Source organism: Drosophila guanche, unplaced genomic scaffold (assembly GCF_900245975.1).
Source record: "Drosophila guanche unplaced genomic scaffold, DGUA_6, whole genome shotgun sequence".
NCBI classification, from domain to species: domain Eukaryota; kingdom Metazoa; phylum Arthropoda; class Insecta; order Diptera; family Drosophilidae; genus Drosophila; species Drosophila guanche.
This window is the reverse complement of record NW_022995747.1, coordinates 7090057-7109396: the sequence shown is the minus strand read 5'-3', so window position 1 is coordinate 7109396 and position 19340 is coordinate 7090057. Positions and strand designations below refer to the sequence as shown.

The following is a 19340-nucleotide window of genomic DNA, read 5'->3' as shown; positions in this document are numbered from 1 at the left end:
CGCTTAAGGACACGTTGGCCATGGCCATCGCCATTGCCAGAACGCCACTCGTTGTGGTTCGCTCTTGTCGTAATTGCTCTCAGCGGAGGGCTTAACATATCCCCGCCTCAGCCTCAGCCTCAGCTCGACGGCCATGGAGCTGATCCGTCCGTCCCTCCATTCCTCCGCCTGCCAGCAGATCCGTTTGTCAATGCTTTATTTGCGTTTATCGCAATCATTTTGCTGTCCTTCGCTGTCCTTTCGAATCCTGTTAATATGGCAATTTACATTTACATTATTTTTATTATGCCGCACACAGCGCACAGCCGAGTGAATCGGTTTAAAGATATTATATATGCATTTATTTTCCCGCGTACATTCTGTCATAATCAAGTTGGCCGCTTGTCAGCCACTCTCCGCCTGCGGTTATCGCATTTAATGGCTGCCCCGCAGATAAGTTAAATATTTTAAATTCCCGGCCATAATGGAGCAACAAATGCCAGCTGCCAGTCGAGTCGAGTCGAGCGGGAGCCACTGATGAGGCAGGCCCTACTGCTGCTGCTGCTGCTGCTGCTGCTGCTGCTGGGAGCCATAACAATTAGAAGCAATTGCTACTCTCTGGCAAACTCCGACGACTGGCAGCTGCTGAAATGCCACTGGCTGCAATTTCACTTATTTCACGTGCAACTTGCAACTTGGCCCCAAGAAAAGTGAGTGACGAGCGACGAGGCAATGAGGTGGCGACAACGATGACTTCCACACTGCCACTGTGCCATTGCACTTGGCTCCCAATCCATGCAGATGGCACTGCCGGGTGAGGTGTAGGCAGTGCTCAATGCTCTTTCGCTTTTAGTTTCTAAAGTTCTTTCACCTAATTATTTTCTCTCTGTGTAGGCTAAAGGAGACTGAATGTGTTGGCATATCTTCGCAAAAGGTAACAATAAACGTGAGCCTCATGACGGGCAGGGCATCGCATTCCCGGAGCGCAGAGCCGGAAGCTGTGTGGAAGACAGCGGCAATTCAGCAGCGACCATGTGAAAATTTCACTTTCATGTTTAACTTGGACCAACAGCACACGTACATGCATCTTCGTCTCTCCTTCTGCCTCCCTTTTCGCCTCTTCGTCTCTTCTTCTCTCTTTCACACTTTTGTCAATTTTCTTGGCTGCTGCAACAATGCGTCGGTGGCTGCTTCAATACTCTCCTGGGACACAGTTTTGTGTCTCGCATTACCCCAGGGCATGCGTCGCGTTTTCGGTTGCATTTTCTTCTTACCGCATGCCTCATGCCTCATGCCTCATGTCCCATGCACCTACCACATGTCCCTTCCCCTGTGGGTCGTTCCAGCGGGCATTATGTGACATCCCACAATGAATGGGACTGCGCGTCATAGGCAACAAAAAACAACAAATAAAACAGGAAAAGACGCAAAGAAAAACCACCATGCCACGATGTTAAAGAAAAGTGCAAGCGACACAGTGTGTCCACTTAAAGCAGGCAACAATGTGTGCCACCAACAACAGCAGCAACAGCAGCAAAAGCAGCAAAAGCAACCATAGATGCAGCAACAAGAGTCATGACAAAGCTGAAGGCAACAAAAACATCTGCAAGAGCCACAGCATCAGCATCAGAAACAATTTTGAAGCATTGCATAAGAGGCTGCAGGGAGCACACGATCTCCCAGCGAGTGAGCGTGGGAGAAGCGCTTAATTATCCCCCAAAATGCAAAAAAGGAAAGACTAAAGGAGTGTTTATTGGATACGTTGATGTAACGAACGCGAAGAAGCGATGAATACCGGAGGGCAGCTGCTCCTTTGAGGAAAAGTACTTGTATGCAAGGCAAACACTCATTTAATTCATGGAATACCCTCATTGTGGATAGAACACAATGACCTCTAAGCTAAGCAAAGCTCAGCGTTGTGCATCAACATGACAACAGCGACGGAACAACACATATGGAATATTTTTACTGCGAATCAACGTCGTTTGCAATATTCCACGAATGTCATTCATAATATTTCTTATTTATTGTCTTTTACTTGCGAACTTCCCTCTACATTCTACCTGCACGTACGTATGTACATCAAGTGCTATAAGTACTATAAATCTCTCCGTCAATCATCCATAAATCTTCTTGTTATCTCTGACACCGATTTAACTTCATATCTCTGAGAGGGTTGGGGATGGCGAAAAAAGTAAACTTCCAACAAACGACCCTCAACGATAAGGGAACATAATCAATAATGCAACCAAAGTTTGGTGTTCCCCACAGATTTTTCCGGGAGAGATACTTGGTATTGGGAGGTGGCACCCATGGAGGTGGCACCCCTGTGCCCGCCCATGTGGCAACACTATGCAACAGGAACCGGGGTGCCATCCAACGGAGCAACAAACAAACAAACAACCGAACAACAACTGCAATCAATTGCATCTTCTGCCGCATGAATGCGTGGCTGAATACCAGCACATGCTGCATGTGTGTGTGTGTGTGTGTGTGTGTGTCTGGATGAGTGGCATGGGGAACATATGGGATGGATGGTCATATCGGATGGTCAGTTGCAGTGTGGAGGTTGCACTCCCCGCATGCCACAGCATCTGTGGCTGTGGGTTTTTCCTTTAGTTTTCCCTCCCGAACCGAATAATTTTGTTCACTCTGCTGTTTTGCAGCTGCAACTGCAACGGCAATTCAAGTGCATTGCAGTTGCAGCATTGAATTGCATTGCATTGCATGCCTGACCGACTCAACAGGGCAGTGCGGGGCAGGGCAGAAGGAGTAGGCACAGTGAATGGCTGAGTAAATGAACACGACCGGTGAGGGGAGCAGCTCTAGGGCTGTGGGCGTGGCAGAGGCACTGGTAGCGTAACCAAAGGGCGTGGACGTAAAAGTGCGCGTTATGTTTGCCAACGCGCGCCAACAAAGTGCAAAGGGAAACCACGGGAAAACCATGAAAAACAGACACAAGGCCCACAAGCGACGACATACGAATGCGACGAATGAAAATCACACACACACACACACACACACACACACACACACACACACACACACACACACACACACACTCGCAAAAAACGGTTGACAAAGAGAGGCAAGGTGTGAGATAAAAAGACTTTTACTTTGTTGCTGCCGCTGCCAGGCCCTCGGGGAGCCTTGACAATGATATTGATTTGCTGTCATTATTGTTAGAGTTTCGGTAAAGGAGAAGGAGGAGGTGTAGGGCGTGCGAAAACTGTTTGCACTCACTGGTGTTGCCAGCCGCCATCGATCCTTTGGGCTGCCTTGTCCTGGGGCACCGCGAAAGTACTATACAGCAGTTCCTCGTACAAAATTTGAATTTCAGGCGGCACTCGATACTCGCGAAATTGAAATTGTTATTTGTTTGTGGAGTAAAGGGAACCCGTTTCGTAGGCGGCTTGGCAGGAAGTTGCTGCTGGGTGAAAGGACACAAATAGAAAACTTTCCACCCACAGCGTCGTTGAGCGTGGCTTGCCCCAAGGGCTGACCACCGTTCGAGGAGAGTTTTCCTATTTTTTGTTTTGGGTGGAGCGGTCTATTTTCTTCACCATCTGGGGCGACTCTCTCGGTCAACATTTAACTGCTCGTTTTTTTTGTTATCTTTTTGTTTGCGTCTCTTGCAGTTATTGACTTTTTCCTGGCAGGCGGCAAACAAATGCAATTTGCATTTTGATAACAATTCCCACAGCTGTGCTGCACTTTAATTGCATTCATTCGGGAGACATTTTCCTTTCGAAGGTGGTCTTCACGTTTCTACTGCCGTGAACAGAGTGAGTGAAAGACGTAACGAAATCCATTGTCAGGTCATCTGTCAATTTATTTGTTATTTCCCGACAACTGTCAGGCTGTCTCAGCCAGTCAGGCAGTCAGGCAGGGCTGCACGAAGGCACAGGCACAGGCACAGGCACAGACCCAGACCCAAACCCGATCCAGGAGGCAGCTAAAACAAACACAAAACGTAATGCTTTTAATGCTTGCAACAAAATTTCAGTCGTTCCCCAGACAGGCAACAAGACGGACAGTAGGTAGTAGCCCCCAACTGTACGGGTACTGGCTCCCCCCGCGGAAAAAGTTCAAAAGTTCGCCTTGTCGCGCTTGTGCAAACAAATGATTTGTTGTAGTCGTAGTTTCATTCCCGCTGCAGCCAAAGTGTAATTGCCACACGACCAAAAGGCGTAGCAAAATTAGGCAAACGTTTTGCTCAACGTTTGTTTGCTCTTCTTTCCCTCCTTGGTTTGTTTGGCTTTTGCCATTTGGTGGAAATTATCGACTTGTCGCCCAGCTGCCTCTCAAGAGATCGTCTCCTGCTGCTGCTGCCTTCTTTTCCCTTGCCTTTCCCTCCAATGAAAATGAATGCAAATCTCCACAAAACGAACAACAAATGATTGGCATTATACCATAGTTTGGCCTTAATTTGTTCAACAATGGGAAATCGGAAATCCATCCTGTCAGGGCGCGAGGAGCGGATGGATCCGCAGAATTAACCACACCAATTACACGCACAAAACGCCAAACAATTAATGAAAAGACTGTCGGGGGGGGGGCCAGGGTAGGAAAAACAAGTGAAAAATCTATTTGGAGGCGGCTTCCAGTTTCGGTTCCGGCATAAATCAAATTAATTGAAATTAATGGTTCACCGGTACATCAGAGTGGAGTATTTTCACAACGTTTCGAGTGGCGCCCTCACGCAAACATTTGCCCAACAAATTTCGCCTTTTTTTCCGGTCGTATTTGCACTGCCAGGCGAAGGACTTTAGGAGGATTCCATTGACCATTAGGCTTGTGCGCCCGCTCTCTGTGGCCCACTAATTATTTTGGCTTACACCCGGGAACAGGGTACGGGCGACCAGCTTTAATCCCTTTGAAGCCAAGCGGGGAAAAAAGGGATAAAGCAAAGGGATTCGCAAAAAGGTTTATGCGGATAATTAATGCGATATCTGATGTGACTTCTAATGGCAGCCATGGGATTGTTTATGCAAATTTTGGACGGCATGGGAAACGAAATTGGAATTGGCTCCATGGAAGTGTTCAACAATTGGCTGTAAATGACCAAAAGGGAAAAGTTTTGATGTCATGATACCAATAATCAAGTTTATTCATTAAGAAGTGTTATAGCATATTTATTCAGGATTTTATATCTTCATATCTCCTGCCCTGTTCACGTACATGAGCCACGCATAAACGATCATGTGATGAATGGGGGAAGCACATCCCTTTCATTAAGCTTTAGAACCGAGCTTTATTTGAACTTCAAAGGCGAACGTTGAAGAAATTAATGAAATGTTTGTCAAGTGCGGTTTTTCGGTCTCTTTCCGTCTGCGCCAATCGCCAACCCCACTCCCCTATCGCCAGTGCACCCCAGTGCCCGGCTTATTTGAGTCATTAAAATGATTTAATAAGGCCGAAAGCCGAAAGTCCATAAACCGATTTTACCAACGAACGAGAGACAGTTGGCGGGCGACCGGGAATATTTGAAATGTAATTCATCAGCAAACTAAACGGAGGTCATTATAGACTCATAGTTGTGTCGGGCAGAGTACTTGGGCCGCATCGGACGCACCCATGAATAATGAATAAAGCCTACAAACAGATTTTTGCCGCTTTGCTGATATAATTCCTGGTCAAAATTTACATATTCAACATTCATAAGGGACGAGGCATTCGTGGTCCCATTCAAATTCAAATTCATATGCCATAATGGGAAGACATATGGAAGGCATTAGTTGGAGGCGTTGTTCCTCCCATGTGGGCGAGGTTTGTGGCGGGGGAGGCTTGCGAGGGAGTGCCACAAAAACATCGCATTTTCCAATCAATTGAATTTCAATTTGCATAATTTTCTGTATGTCAATGTAATGTATACAAAATTCGATTATTTCCATCGAATTGAGCCGAAGACGTAGCAGAGAGTGGACTCTTAAACGGACAAAGGGATGAACCCTCGGAAGCTCCTTCAATCGCTCTGACCAGCCACACACACACACACAGAGGACGGAGGATATACGATATTGAGTATGTGGGAATATGCTAACGCTCTAATGGGTGTGTCATGGAGTGGACAAACATTATTGCAGAATTTATTTCTATTTGTGCGTTCTGTGGAGACGCCTGCAGACACAGACACACAGTTCACACACATTGTGACCTCAAAGTAACCCAAAACTCGCCTACGGAATATACATACATGCCTCACCGACACAAAAGTGAGGAGAGCTCGAAGGGAAACTCTGGATTTGTGGGTGTGTGTGCGTGTGTGAATCAGCAACGTAGTCGAGCGGCAGGAGAGCAGGAAAACGGATCCAAAGTGGGCAAAGCGGCAAAAGAAAAAAAGCAAGCAATAAAAGGCACGGCCCTGAAATGCTCACAACGATTCAGTTCCAGTTCGTTTCAGCTCTGAAAAACTATCAGAAATTCCATAAAGGAAAATCGTAAATTTCAAGTGGTAGGAAGCATCGAATAGTTAATGCTCTGAAGAGCAATGTATTGCGAGGAGTTCAAGATCATATGATCAATAGAAACGGAAAGTGTTTCAAATCAAATAATGGATCTGTGCTGCACCAATTATTTCGTTTCCTATCAAAAAATACTGCCTAATTAAATGGTTCTGTTTTATCCTTCTTTGCGGCCATCTAGAATCTCTTTTCGGGGCACAAAAAACACTTGAAATAATTGCATTGCTTTTTAAGACACTCCACAGCTAAAGTACTCCAAGGACACTCTGCCACATCTCTGAAGATGTGCGCGTGTCCTTTTTGAGCGTATTTTACACGCCCACATGGCTGGCAGGAAATCCTTTTGAAGGAGCACAAAAAAATCAAATTGGAAAAGACTCCGGGAGCAGAGTCCGAGACCAACAAAAAAGAAGGGTTCAAATTTATTTACAGCCGGGTGTCTGGGTTTGGCCAGCGGCTTCTCCCCTCGCAACCCTTTCGGCACTTTTCCAGACTTGTGTTTTGTCGCAGTCTGCAGGGAAATGCAGAAAACACGCAAAAGCAGCCCGCAGCAGACAGAGAGTCCTGCTGTAAGCTGCCTCACAAAACAATCCGCCCTCAAAAACAAAAATGTACAAAAGCAGAAGTTCCGCGTGGGACACCCGCAAGATACAAGTTTGTGTCCGTTTCCTATTGCCCCTCACTGTTTTTCTTTCCTGGCTGTTGTTGTTGTTGGTTTGGGGTGCGTGGTGCGCGTGTCGTAAAAATTTAATTAAAAAATAATGTTGCCAACAATAAAAATCAGCACTCCCGATGATGATGATGACAAAAGAAAACCTAACCGAACCGCAGGCCAACTAATGCTTAGGCTACGCCTCAAGCGACACAGCGAATGGTAGGCCGCCTCGCGATTTTGCGACTTTACTGTTGCTTTGGTCGAATGATTGCCACGCCCATTAACGGGGCCCAAATGTGCGAGTTATGCGCATGTAACAGCGGGCCATTTATGGTCATTTATTGTAACGCTCTCTTACTGTTGCTTCGTTGTGTCTCTTGCCTTGGGTTGGTTGTATTTTAAGCTGCTGCACCACGATGCGTTTTTCATCGGCATGCAACGCATTCAAACAAGACATTTTGCACATATGTATGCTTCGAACTGATCAGTGGGAATGAAGACTTCCTTTGAGTAACTTTTTAACTTCACAGAATTACTCTGACTCCAAATCGGTGAGCACAAAAAAATGCCAACAGAATTTATGCCATCGGTGACAAAGGTATCGTTTCCCTCCCGGATTAAGTCACCTTCATACGCTGCTTTTCTATTGTTAGAAGCCCACCGCCTCCCGCACTTGTGCGACAAGCTGAAGGAAATTATGATGACGACTTTTTATTGGCCCCAAAGCCATTGTCCGTCCGGGCTCCTGCCCATCCTTTCCTATTGTCCGCCTGACAACTGAAGAGGTTCGCCCAGCTGCCTGAACGCTTGGATGTCCTCTACGCCTCAACACTGTCCGAGCGCCTGCCGCTCTTTTTCGAGTCAATAAAAATTCAGTAAAACGTTCTCGACACAGGCTCAAGGATTATTATTGCTACTTTATGGCAGTTTATGTTTCTCTGTCGTTGTGTGCGTTTGCATGTATCTGCACAGATTTAAAAGGTTATATACACACACAGCCCCGCCCACCAGCTGGGGCTGGGAACACATGGCTGCGGCTTTCTTCTAGGGTTCCTCCACAACATCAAGTAACTTGTGTCCTGACAACCCAACTTGTAAAGTGTTCGAGACGCAAATTGCTTCCCCGGGATGACACTGGGGCCCCATGTCAGAGTCACAGTAACAAAGTGGAACACTTTGTACTCAATTTCACAGATAATTGGTGGGCCCAAAAGCAAAAGAAATTTACAACGAAACAAATGAATGCTTTTAAAGTTTTCCTGGAAAGGAACATTTCTAGCAGAATTAAAGCTCCTTCCACCGACTCTCCTCTCATGTGCAACAGGGAATACGTATACAAAATCCCTTGTCCTTTTTCCAATTTCTCCCTCAGAAATATATCCAATCAAATATTCAGTTTGACAAGAACCCACTTCTTTTTGAAAACAAAGAGATTACTCCGCACGCAAACCCAAATACGCCAAGAAAACTTTTGGCCAACAAGAAGTGCAACCAAAGTCGGAAGCTAATTATATGGCAACAGAAGGGTTATCGTGGCAGGGTATTTGAGGGGGAGTTCAAGCCAAAAATCTGCTGTAAGACAAAGCCTCTAACCCAAGAAAACTTTGCCTCTGACTTTTGGCCCAATTATGGCCACGTTTCAATGTCGAGTCGTAAAAATTTGCATATTTCCAAAGCTTTTTAATGTTTTTTTTTGGTTTTCATTTTTCTGTACGGTGTGTTTTTCTGAGTTCCCCCCGCAGTTTTTTAGGGGAAAGGAAAAATAAGCAGCCAGACAGGCAAACACGTTGACACCTTCGTTTTCATTCGTTTTTGTGACGAGGGGCGAGGGACACGGAGGTTGTCGAGAGAAGCAAACTCGCTGCTAATTGCGAGTGTCGAGGCTCAAAGCAAATGGCTTAATTACATTGCTGTTTCTAGTGCTTCTGCTTCTGCTGCTGCTGCTACCGTTGTTATTGGGCCCCGGCCCCAAAGGTCAGCCAAGCACAAAAGTTCATTTGCATAATTTGGCGGGGTTTTTAATTTTTTCGGCCCAGCATTTCCCAGGCCCCAATCCGCACGTAACATTTGCATAAACAGAATCTACAGTCGACTCTAGTGGCAATCAGCATAAGTCCCCACTGTGCAACGACAAAAACATATTTCAGCCCAAAAATCACTGCAGCACAAAAAACTTTCTCAATCGCATCTAATTTGGTAATTACTGAAATAAGGAAATGAAACGTAACCGGAAAACAAATTCCCTTTCACAAATATCCAAGTCACTTGTGGAACAGCAGATGCCCCAGTGGAACAGGCAGATTCGAAACTATCTGGAGGAGATTGGCATGGATATCTACAGCACTGAGATCAGCTTTTTTATTTGGCTTTAGAGGAAACCGTATAGTATAGTCAAAAATACTAATAATATTTTCCAGAATATATTTACCCGTATTTAAATGTTACACAGGTAAAAGTTTCGTGTTGGTTTCTCTTTGCTATGTGTATTACTATTTTTGTTGTGGGGCTCTAGTTATTTGCCCATCAAATTAGTTTTCTCGCACACGTTTTCAATTTTCGGCAAACGCTAAAAGTTTCTTGCAACACACACACGCGAGGGGGGTAGTTTAGTGCGTAGATACATATGTTTGCCTGCCACAAATGCGCGAGAGTGCGGGTGCGATAACACATGCAGAGAGGAGCCAAAGAGCGTGTCAATTGTGGAGAATGTTTTTAGTATTTTAGCAAAATTTGAATAAACCCGGAATACACCACACGTGAATTGCAATTGAAATTCCTGTAATGTAAACAAACACAAATCCAGAAACACACACAGAGGCACGCATTCGCAAAACAATAATGAGAGAGTCTGTCCGCTTGTGTGCTGAGAGATGCATAAATCAGCTGAATGGATGGACGGACAATGGGGGGCCCGTGGCAAGTGTTTCCAAAAACTTCATTGTGTTGGTCGCACTCTCATAATTGGCAACTTCCTTTTTGACATATTCCCACACCCCCCAATGTGACTATCGCTCTGCTATTGGGGTCAAATGTGCATAATAATAATACAGCATTGCAAATGCAATTTCGAATGTTTCCCCATTCTCCCTTCCTGCCGGCAGATGGAATCCACATATCCGATCAGAATACACATGTAATATCTGCATATATTTATTCGTTTTATTTGGTTTTGTTTATGAAATTCTATTGCCCATCGAAGGGCTTTAATTAATTTTATCTGCATTTAAATCGAATTATTTGTAAGCGTTTTTTGTTGTTTTTTAGTTTGCTCATTTGGGGGTTTAATTACTGTCCAGAGATTGGATTGTTTTCAATTGATTGTTACAATGGTTAGGTCGTCAAGTGCAAATTATTATTATCGTATTATTAAACTACTAATTAGTGCAAAGTGATGCAAGGAAAATGCAAGGCGTACTCAATTCAGGACGACAGCTTCTCGGCTCAAGAAAGAAAAAATATTTCACAGCACAAAAATAGATTCCCAGAATAAGAATGTTCCCGCATATCCGACAGATAGCCCTATCTGCAAGATTATGGCTTCGCGACGCGTCGTTGGCGATGGATTAGATAACAATAACATAGAGCGAGAGAGAACGTGTGGGGGGAGGTGTATTGAATCGTCCATCGTCCAGTATCCGGTTAGGCCGTAAGCCATTGGCAAATATTTGCATGGCTCTTGGCCCTCCTGCTGGATGGCTGGATGGAATACTCTTATGGCAAATATGCAAACAGAGACGATGTTTATTTGCGGCTCGTGTTGACACAAATGTGCCATTGATTATGCACGATCCACATATATTTTGCCGGCACTCGTCCCAATAGGATATTCCTTCAAAATTTAACCCAATTTACGACAGCTTTTGTTTAGTCACGAAACACACATCTCATACAATTCGCACAATATATTGCATATATTAAACAAGTGACAGCGCGAGCCGGGAGCCGAAATATTTAGCATTCGTGCTAAATAAATTTATGCACAAATGAAACGCCAACATTTGTTAATGAATGTTTCTGGTTAAGCAGCGGGCCCGGTTACAGAACTACCCAAATTTCATAATATCAATACTTCAAATATCATATAATTTTGCGTCGCAACGTCGCACCTTTTTCCTGAAGTAATATTGAACGGAATAATATCGCCAACCTTAGATACTCTACAACTATCTGTGGGAGAAGATATAAATTCTATTGGAAAGGCCTAGTCCCCAGCTTTTCTGCTCATTTTACAATATTTTAAAAATTTCCATCAAATTGTTTTATTTTATTCAAATTTTTTAGAACAGCCTTAATTACTGTATTTGTAGTCAAATTTGTGTACATTTTAATTGTGTGTTGAATGGAGAGATTTTAAGTATTTCAACAGTTTATTGTAAGACCCCAAACATTGGTACCTACAACTAAGACTATCTGTTGTATAAATGTGTTTTTGCCGCATTTGTTTTTGTCAAATGAAATCCCCTACCACTTTGAGTAAATCCTTTAATCCTCTTATCTTTTATAAAAACAAAAACTGATATATTTCCCTCAGCCCAAATGCATCACAGAAAATAATGATAACAAATTGTTGGCCTCAAAAACACTCTTTACTTCGCCAATTTTCGGATACTTTGTTGTTAATTCACAGAATTAGCACAGGGATTTTATTTCATTTGGAATTTCAGACATAAATTCAACATTTGTTTGCCTCTGAGCTTCTCGGAGACCTCTCGAAATACACAAATTTTGGTTATTGTTATTATATTTTGGTAAATATTTAACCACCAATACTCTGCGGCTGTTGATATTTGCATTTGAGATGTGAAAACGAATGGGGTTTTATTTTTTTTGGGCAGAAGCTTATTTACATGCCTCTTTTTTATGTGGTTTTCAACGAGATATAAAATATATTTTATATATGATTTTGGCAGTGACATGCCAAAGCCGCAGTTGACATGACGTTGGAAAGCCACCGGCCATTTGGGAAGTGTGACCCCGACGAATGGTTAGCCGTGTTAACAAATTATTTTTTTTTTTTTATTAGCATATCCAGGCACATGACCAGGCTATAACGAGGCTCTGGCTCGTACCCATCTCCGCATTATCAGGTTGTTGTTGATTAAACATTGAGTGTGTAAAATGACAGTGCAAATATAAAGCTAAGGAAAGATTATCATCATCAAAACTGCAGGAAGCTACAGCCAACGGAAGTCTACAATTTTTGATAAGCTTCGTAAAGAATTCCGAGCATTACTCACCTTTGGATCTGCTTCCAGTGCCACAAATATATCTTCTGGGAATTGTCTGCAAGGAGAGTGAGGAAATTGTAAACCTGATTAATATGCAAATGTCAAGTGCGATATAATTAACGGCTTAACCCAGTTCGGTTTTGTTTAGCTTTTTTTCGTGTTTGTTTTTTGTTTTTGTTTTGTGCCACACACTTCCGCCTACGAATGAGTTTTTGGGACACGCCAGAAACCAGTTTATTGCACTTGATGTCTGTCCGCTGTCGCTGTGTCTGTCACTGTCTGTGACACTGAGACTTTAACTCGACTAACTGTCTGAGATTTGGCTTTTGGATTTGTTATAACCGGTGTATGCTGAGTAGGGCAGGGGTATATTAAAATATTAAGTAACAATAATTATGCACACCAAACAATTACAACGATTGAATAATGATGATCCTGGATACCGGGTATTTTCATCTTCTCAGTTGTTGAATCCATTTTCATTTAACTCGAACTGGTTTGCCATTGGCCATTGGGAATTGCACAATTCACAATAAAGATATGTGAGGTGCACAGTGTGTGTGGAATGTTAAGTGCCAAGCTCGTAATTTAGATAATATTCAATTTCAGCAAACATTTAGTTGTGGGTCACTCTTTCAACAGGGGCTTAAAAGCGGGTTCAAGAGGGAGCGTTCAGAATGCAATGAAGCAAAATCGGACAACGGGGGCAACGCGGGCATGGGGCAATAGAGACTGGGTCACTTCATGATGTTAAGCTGCTTAGACGTTAATTGAATTAGTTTGCAAGTATCGCCCCAACGCTGAGTGTGCGCGTGTGTGTGTGTGTGTGTGTGTGCTAAGAGGTGTGACGCACTGGTGCATGAGGCAGATCCCCCAACCACTCTCGCTCCTCCTTCCCCCTTTTCACCCACTTGTGCAATTGCACTTGCACTTGATATACAATTAGATTCTTTGTTGCCTCCAAGCCGTTTGCGGAAATAGCAAAAACAACTATGGCTCTTTCTATGCAACGCTTTGCCCAGCTGCAACACCACACTTCCCCCCTTCCAAGCGTCGCCCATCTGCCATCATCGTGCAGCTTCTCGCATTAATGAACTTTTAATTGTTGGCATCTTGGCGGCGGGCTGCTCAGCTCTGCTCTCCTCTCGCTGCTTACATAATTGAACTATCGTGGTGCACCGCCTGGTTAATTGTTTAATTAAGTCATTAAAATGCCATAAAAAATAATGAGTAGAAGGCCTAGGAGAGCGCAGCTAATTTCTGGATTACCACAGATGCTTTCCTAGGACAAATGGCCCTTTACATGCGACACTTGCACTCCACTTTCCCCCTTAAGATCAAAGTTCAGTTTCATAATCTAGCGTGCTTACAAAACGAAGTCATCTAGGTCCCATCTAACCTTAGTAAATCTAACTTAATCTTCAAAACATGAAACTTTGTGCCATTCAAAACGAACGACGCCGTTCACTTTTACGACATTTTGTGCAGCAAATGGTGATAAAGCGCTGAAAGCCAAATGCATATTTTTGCTATTCTTATCTTATCCATTACCGCTTCCATTACATAAATGATAGCTAAACTTCCAACAATCCAGATCGTGCTATTCCAGTAAATTGAATTTTTCCACTCGGAGGAAGAGAAGTCACTCCATTATCCTTTGTCAACTGTTGTTGCCTATCACACCTGGCATCATGCCATACTTTCCATTAGCCAGGTCTCATATCAGAAGCCGTGGTCCCACCAAGAAAGTAAAGTAAGTATTAACCTATATTCGTGGTGCTCGCTCTGTCGCATCTCCCCATTGGCGTGACATGTCAATCTTTTGACAGACAATTGCCACAACAGCCACAACAAAGGGTGCCACATTGGTAACACCAACAATTAGATGGCCCAAAGAGAGAGTAAGAAGACTATGGCAGACTAATGGCAGAGGGCGGGGGCACAAGGCCAACAATTGCTGTCACCATGACGATAAGCGATAACAAATTCATTAATTAAAACATTTAAGTGGCAACAAAGAGCAACAAAAGAAAAAAAGATTTGCCATGCAAATGGCTTTATCTATCGTTGCGTCCCCTGCCCCATGCCACATGCCACATGCCCCAAGCATCAAAAATAAAGCAGATAAAGCAGATGCAAAAAAAAAGCGAATCACATTACACAGAAATGTGTTGATCAATAATATAAAATAAAAAAAAACGGTTGCGCGCATCATAAAAACCATATTATTAATAAATTAAATGCCGCACTTGAGAAGAGAGTTATGCACCAATTAAAGTGAATGTTAATAATTTTTCAATTTGTTTTATCCGTAATTTTACTCAGTTTTTTTTTACTCAATAAATTTGATTGCAGTTTCCCAGTTTTCCATCAAGCAGCAGTTTATTGTAATCTCTTTATGCGTTGACTTTGTTTTCACTTTAATTAAATTTTATTATTAACATCCGCAACATTTCTATAGCAACAAGCCAAACAGCCAGCGACAAGCGACAACGACAACGACAACAAATTGATTATATTCGAGAAATTTGTTTCGTGGGGCGAGAAACCGCCACTGGGATCTCTGGAACTCAGGGGAAGGGCTCGGCTCTCAAATACAAAATTGCACAAAATGTACAATTGTGTACATACATATACACATTCAAATATTATTCGAAGAGAAAACTAAGGCAAAATAAACTTTTCTCCCCACTTGCGCTGATACATTGCACTCGTCTGAACCCCACCGAACCGACCTTCGGGAAGCTGCAGGAATAAATTGATAAATTGAAACACTTTTGCAAAGTGGGGGACCACTTCTCGGGAAGTTTCTATTTCGTGTTTCAGGGCGAAACTTAATATTTTCTTTCAAAAGTCCACGCACACAGACACGGAGGTTCTGGCTTTAAAGTAATGATGAATGTGCTTAAACTTATGCCAATTAAAAATGAGTTGTATCCCGAAGCTGAGAAAGAGTCTCTAAAAGATAGGAAAATGTGTTCTCTTTTCCTAAGCTGGAGCTTAGGCTTAAGCTAAACGTTTGAGAAGGGGTTCATCAATATCCCTAAACTTAATGGAAGTTTAATATATCAATCGAGAAAGGACCGAAAATCAGAGTTCAAAGCGTCCTACCTATACACATATTTAATCAATTTGTATCCCTGATTTTTCTGTCTCTTAAGTTAAATGAACAGACATAACAAAGTAATAAATCCATTTACTTAGGGTCTAGTTCCACTTCTCTAATAATCTCCATTAAAAATTCATTTGCCCATCACTCATACGCGGGGTGTGACAAACAGCAAAAGCGGCAAAACAAATTTCATTTTGGCGAGCACACACAACGAAAATAAAGGGAAAAAAATAATATACAAATTTGAGCAATAACAACGGATAAACCAATTTAAAAAAAATACAATCTGCAAACCAAATCCGCACACACGACAGAGAGTCAGGCAGAGACAGACAGGCAGATGGAGAGACAGAGAGACAAGGGATGACTACATTTTAAATACAATCATACCATATGTATGTATCAGGTTGTATCTTTTCTTTTTTTTCGTACAGACCCGAAATTGCAATGTCTGTCACAGCAGGAACTCGTCCCTACCCAACCCAAGCCGACTCTGACCCGCAACAATCCTATTTTAATTGTTTAAGTGTCAGCAAAGCCAAAAATAAAATATGCAAAAAAAATGGAATAAAAATCAAGTGCAGAGAGTGTGTGGCAGTGGGCAGTGCTTTTAATGAATTCAATCAAACTCGGATTGAAATTGCAGCAACTTTGGATGGAGATTTTTTGGTATATTTTGTACGAGTATTCCATTTCTGCTCTCGGCATCATCATCCTTTATGGGGCATGCACAAGTTGCTGCTACCGCCGCGGGGCAAAATAATGTTAATGAGGACCCGAAAGAATTGCTTTGTGTTCAATTTTATTGTCGGAAAAGAGAGCTAAACGAATTTAGTGTTAAAAAAGGATGAGAGAAACTGGGCAGAATAGAAGGAATGAAAAAAATAAGATACAAATGGCAGTTTGGAGGGGGAAAAGCTTGGTATGGGATATAGTGATTTGAGCCCAAGATATCGTGATTTCGTGGTATGTCCACATTAACCCTAAGCGAACTGACACATTCATTTTGATACAACTCTTTCGTCGCTGCTGAATAGCAATCATCGCCGGCCCGTAAATGAAACCAAATTGTTGTACTTCTGTAAGTACTTCACTCTCACCTACGTCAATCTCTCTCTACCTCTTTGTCTGGCTGTCTTTTTCCATTGATTCTATCCATTCTTCTTTCATTAATGTTTTACGCGAAACTTTCGCTCGGTGAAACGCGTTAATTGAACTTTCATTGAAACGCAAGTCATTAGAAAGCAAAAGCAGAACACAACAGCACATTTTCCATGGCTTCCATAAGTAAAGGAAATTGAAACAGCAACAGCAACAAATACTTGGCTAATTTAAAACTTAATGATTAGTTAGTTCGCTTTTTGTCCATCCGTCTGCTCTTGGCTTTCATTGTCAGCGAAACTGAAATTCAATTAAATGCAATTATATTATCGCCTTTTGTCCCGACTAATTGGGTTAAGTGCGCCCGTCCCCCGCCCCCTGTTTGCTTATCGGAACCGGGGGCTCTCTAAAACTTCCTCTGAATGAATCAACTACAAAAAATATTTCTAAATAAACATGTATGTGCATATATGATGTATGTATTGTATGTAGACTTGCATTTTGTATACTGCATTCCGCACTGTAATTTAATTAGAGCACAGAGAGACACAGAGGGGTTTCTGTTTTAGGGAGCGGAGTCTATTCCGTTTGTCTGAGAATTGAAAACGACGCTCCAATTCAATTGACAACATGATGGCAATTGTTTATTTTCGGCATAAATAGCACAAAAAACAGCATAAAAGCTGACCCAGATGGAAGTGGTTCTCATGATACCCTGTAGCAATAAAATGTAGTTGGTGAATAAGTGGTGATAAATGGGTTTCAAGGTAAACTCGACTTTATAACGTTTGATGGCATATACATATATACATACATACATAAATATATCAACATGATTTGGTAAAGAATAAACGCCTTGAACTCTTTTCCGGATTTTTGTTGAGTCGAATGGACTCTCTGCGTGTCTATAAATAAATAGCAAATTGAATAAAGAGTATAAGAGCAAGACATGGGGAATAAGAAATTGAGCAAGAGAACGAGAAAACCAAAAATTGTCACCCTGCAATTGCACAAATATTTGTGTGTGTTTTTCTCCCATGACTCTGTGTCTCTCAGTTCCTCTCTAGCTGCGTCCCCCTCCCCCTCAACTTAGTAGGTGCCAGAGTCCCAAAGACACATCCGAAGGTGCGAAGAGCAAGAAACCGCAAGAGCAAACACAAAGACAAAGCCCGGTAGGGCCCCCTACTCCGAACAACGACACGATCCGTCATGTCTGCGCTCGCACTGTGTACATTTAATGTAGCAACAACTAAAACAACAAAAGCAACTACGAATAAAGTAAAGTAAGAGCAAAGGCAGAAACAAAAGCAAAAACAAAGACAAAACAGACAAAGGTCAATATTGGAAATTGATAAACAGCAGCAGAAGCAGAGGAAGAGACAAACAAAACAAAAAGGGAATACTCTTTTAATTTTGGTAGTCGTTGCTTTGATACTCATTATTTATACAGATTAATAGTTCTTAGGGAAATAAATAAGCAGAAAATCAGCGTCAAACTCTTCTACGGCTAATTACACGTATGAGATAACTGTATGGATATGTATGTTAGTCTGTTTGGCGATATTCATTATTTAGCTTCCATGTTGCCTTATGGAAATTAGAATGCCTCTCGGTATAGGGTAGAAATCAGAGGACACGAACAAAACTGAGCTCAATTTCAGCTCCTGCTCTGGCTGTGGCGCCGACATGTTTGTCCTTCGCGGTTTCATAATTAAAAGTAAACAATTGTGTGGGTTTTTTACCTAACCTCTTTCTCTCTCTGTCTCGCTTTTCCCACCTCTGTTCTCATTGGGTATGTTCCATTAACCACATTAACAAAAATTTCAAATTTGAATTTAATTTGTTTTGCGTCAAATTTGAGGCAGCACCAAATACTCGATTAAAATCCCATACATCAACATCAAAAATTCAACAACGGAAGGGAAATAAACAGAGCAATATAAATTGATATTAGGTCATGATACATAATTTAAAAACATGCTAAAAATAATAATCAGTAATACATTTTTAAATTAAATATATTTTAAAAGAATATGCAGAAGAGGGCCCAAGTGGACCAGCCTATAGACTAGTCTGGAAGGACCAGACCATGCACTGTCTTAAAGAGAAACACGGGCGATATGTCAGATTAAAAGCAATATTCCCAGAAAGCATGGAATGCAATATCAAACCATTATAGAAACATGCCCTAGAGGCTCTATGGAAATAAATCAGAACATTATCGCACTCCACGCAGGAAGGAGTGCTCAACACTAGTCGAATTGCTCACATGTTCCTCTTCGCATGATTTTGAATGCCAAATGGAACTATGTTTTTTTACAGATATCCCCCCCACATTTATTCTCCACAAGGGGATTTATGCTCGAAATTCCCTATAGACAAACTCCCCCCTTGGATTACCATCACTTCAAACAGTCGTTGAACATTTCGATGGGGTTCTTCAACCAAAAACCACAACAAAGTACAAAAAATAAAATAAAATGTTCACTTAGTCATGATGCGTTGATTTGAGGCCGTGCGTAAAATTAATTTTACGGCCTGCTCCGGCCCGTAACACATGTGGAGGATTGGCTAAGAGCCCAGAGAGAGCCATTGCCATAGCCATAGCCAAATCGAATATTGAATTGAATCAATGCTCAGCAAAAAGTTTTGCTGCTCGCCTTTCGAGTGTTGCTGCTGTTGTTGTTGCTGCTGCCTCTGCTCTTCCACACTCTTCCACTCATGTGTTTTGGGTTTGGGTTTCGAACACTGCAGTGTTCGAGTGTTTTAATATTTCACGAGTATTTCCAACATTTATCGAC

The 19340-nt window shown here is 42.3% G+C and overlaps 1 protein-coding gene across 1 annotated transcript in view; it reads right to left on the bottom strand.

Moving 5' to 3' along the window:
- Positions 1-19340, bottom strand: part of LOC117582721 (extracellular serine/threonine protein CG31145) — a 67192-nt gene that overhangs the window by 36548 nt on the left and 11304 nt on the right. The window contains exon 3 of the mRNA XM_034270646.1: positions 12336-12381. The gene's annotated coding sequence lies outside the window, so the exon portion shown is untranslated. The remainder of the gene's footprint in view (positions 1-12335; positions 12382-19340) is intronic.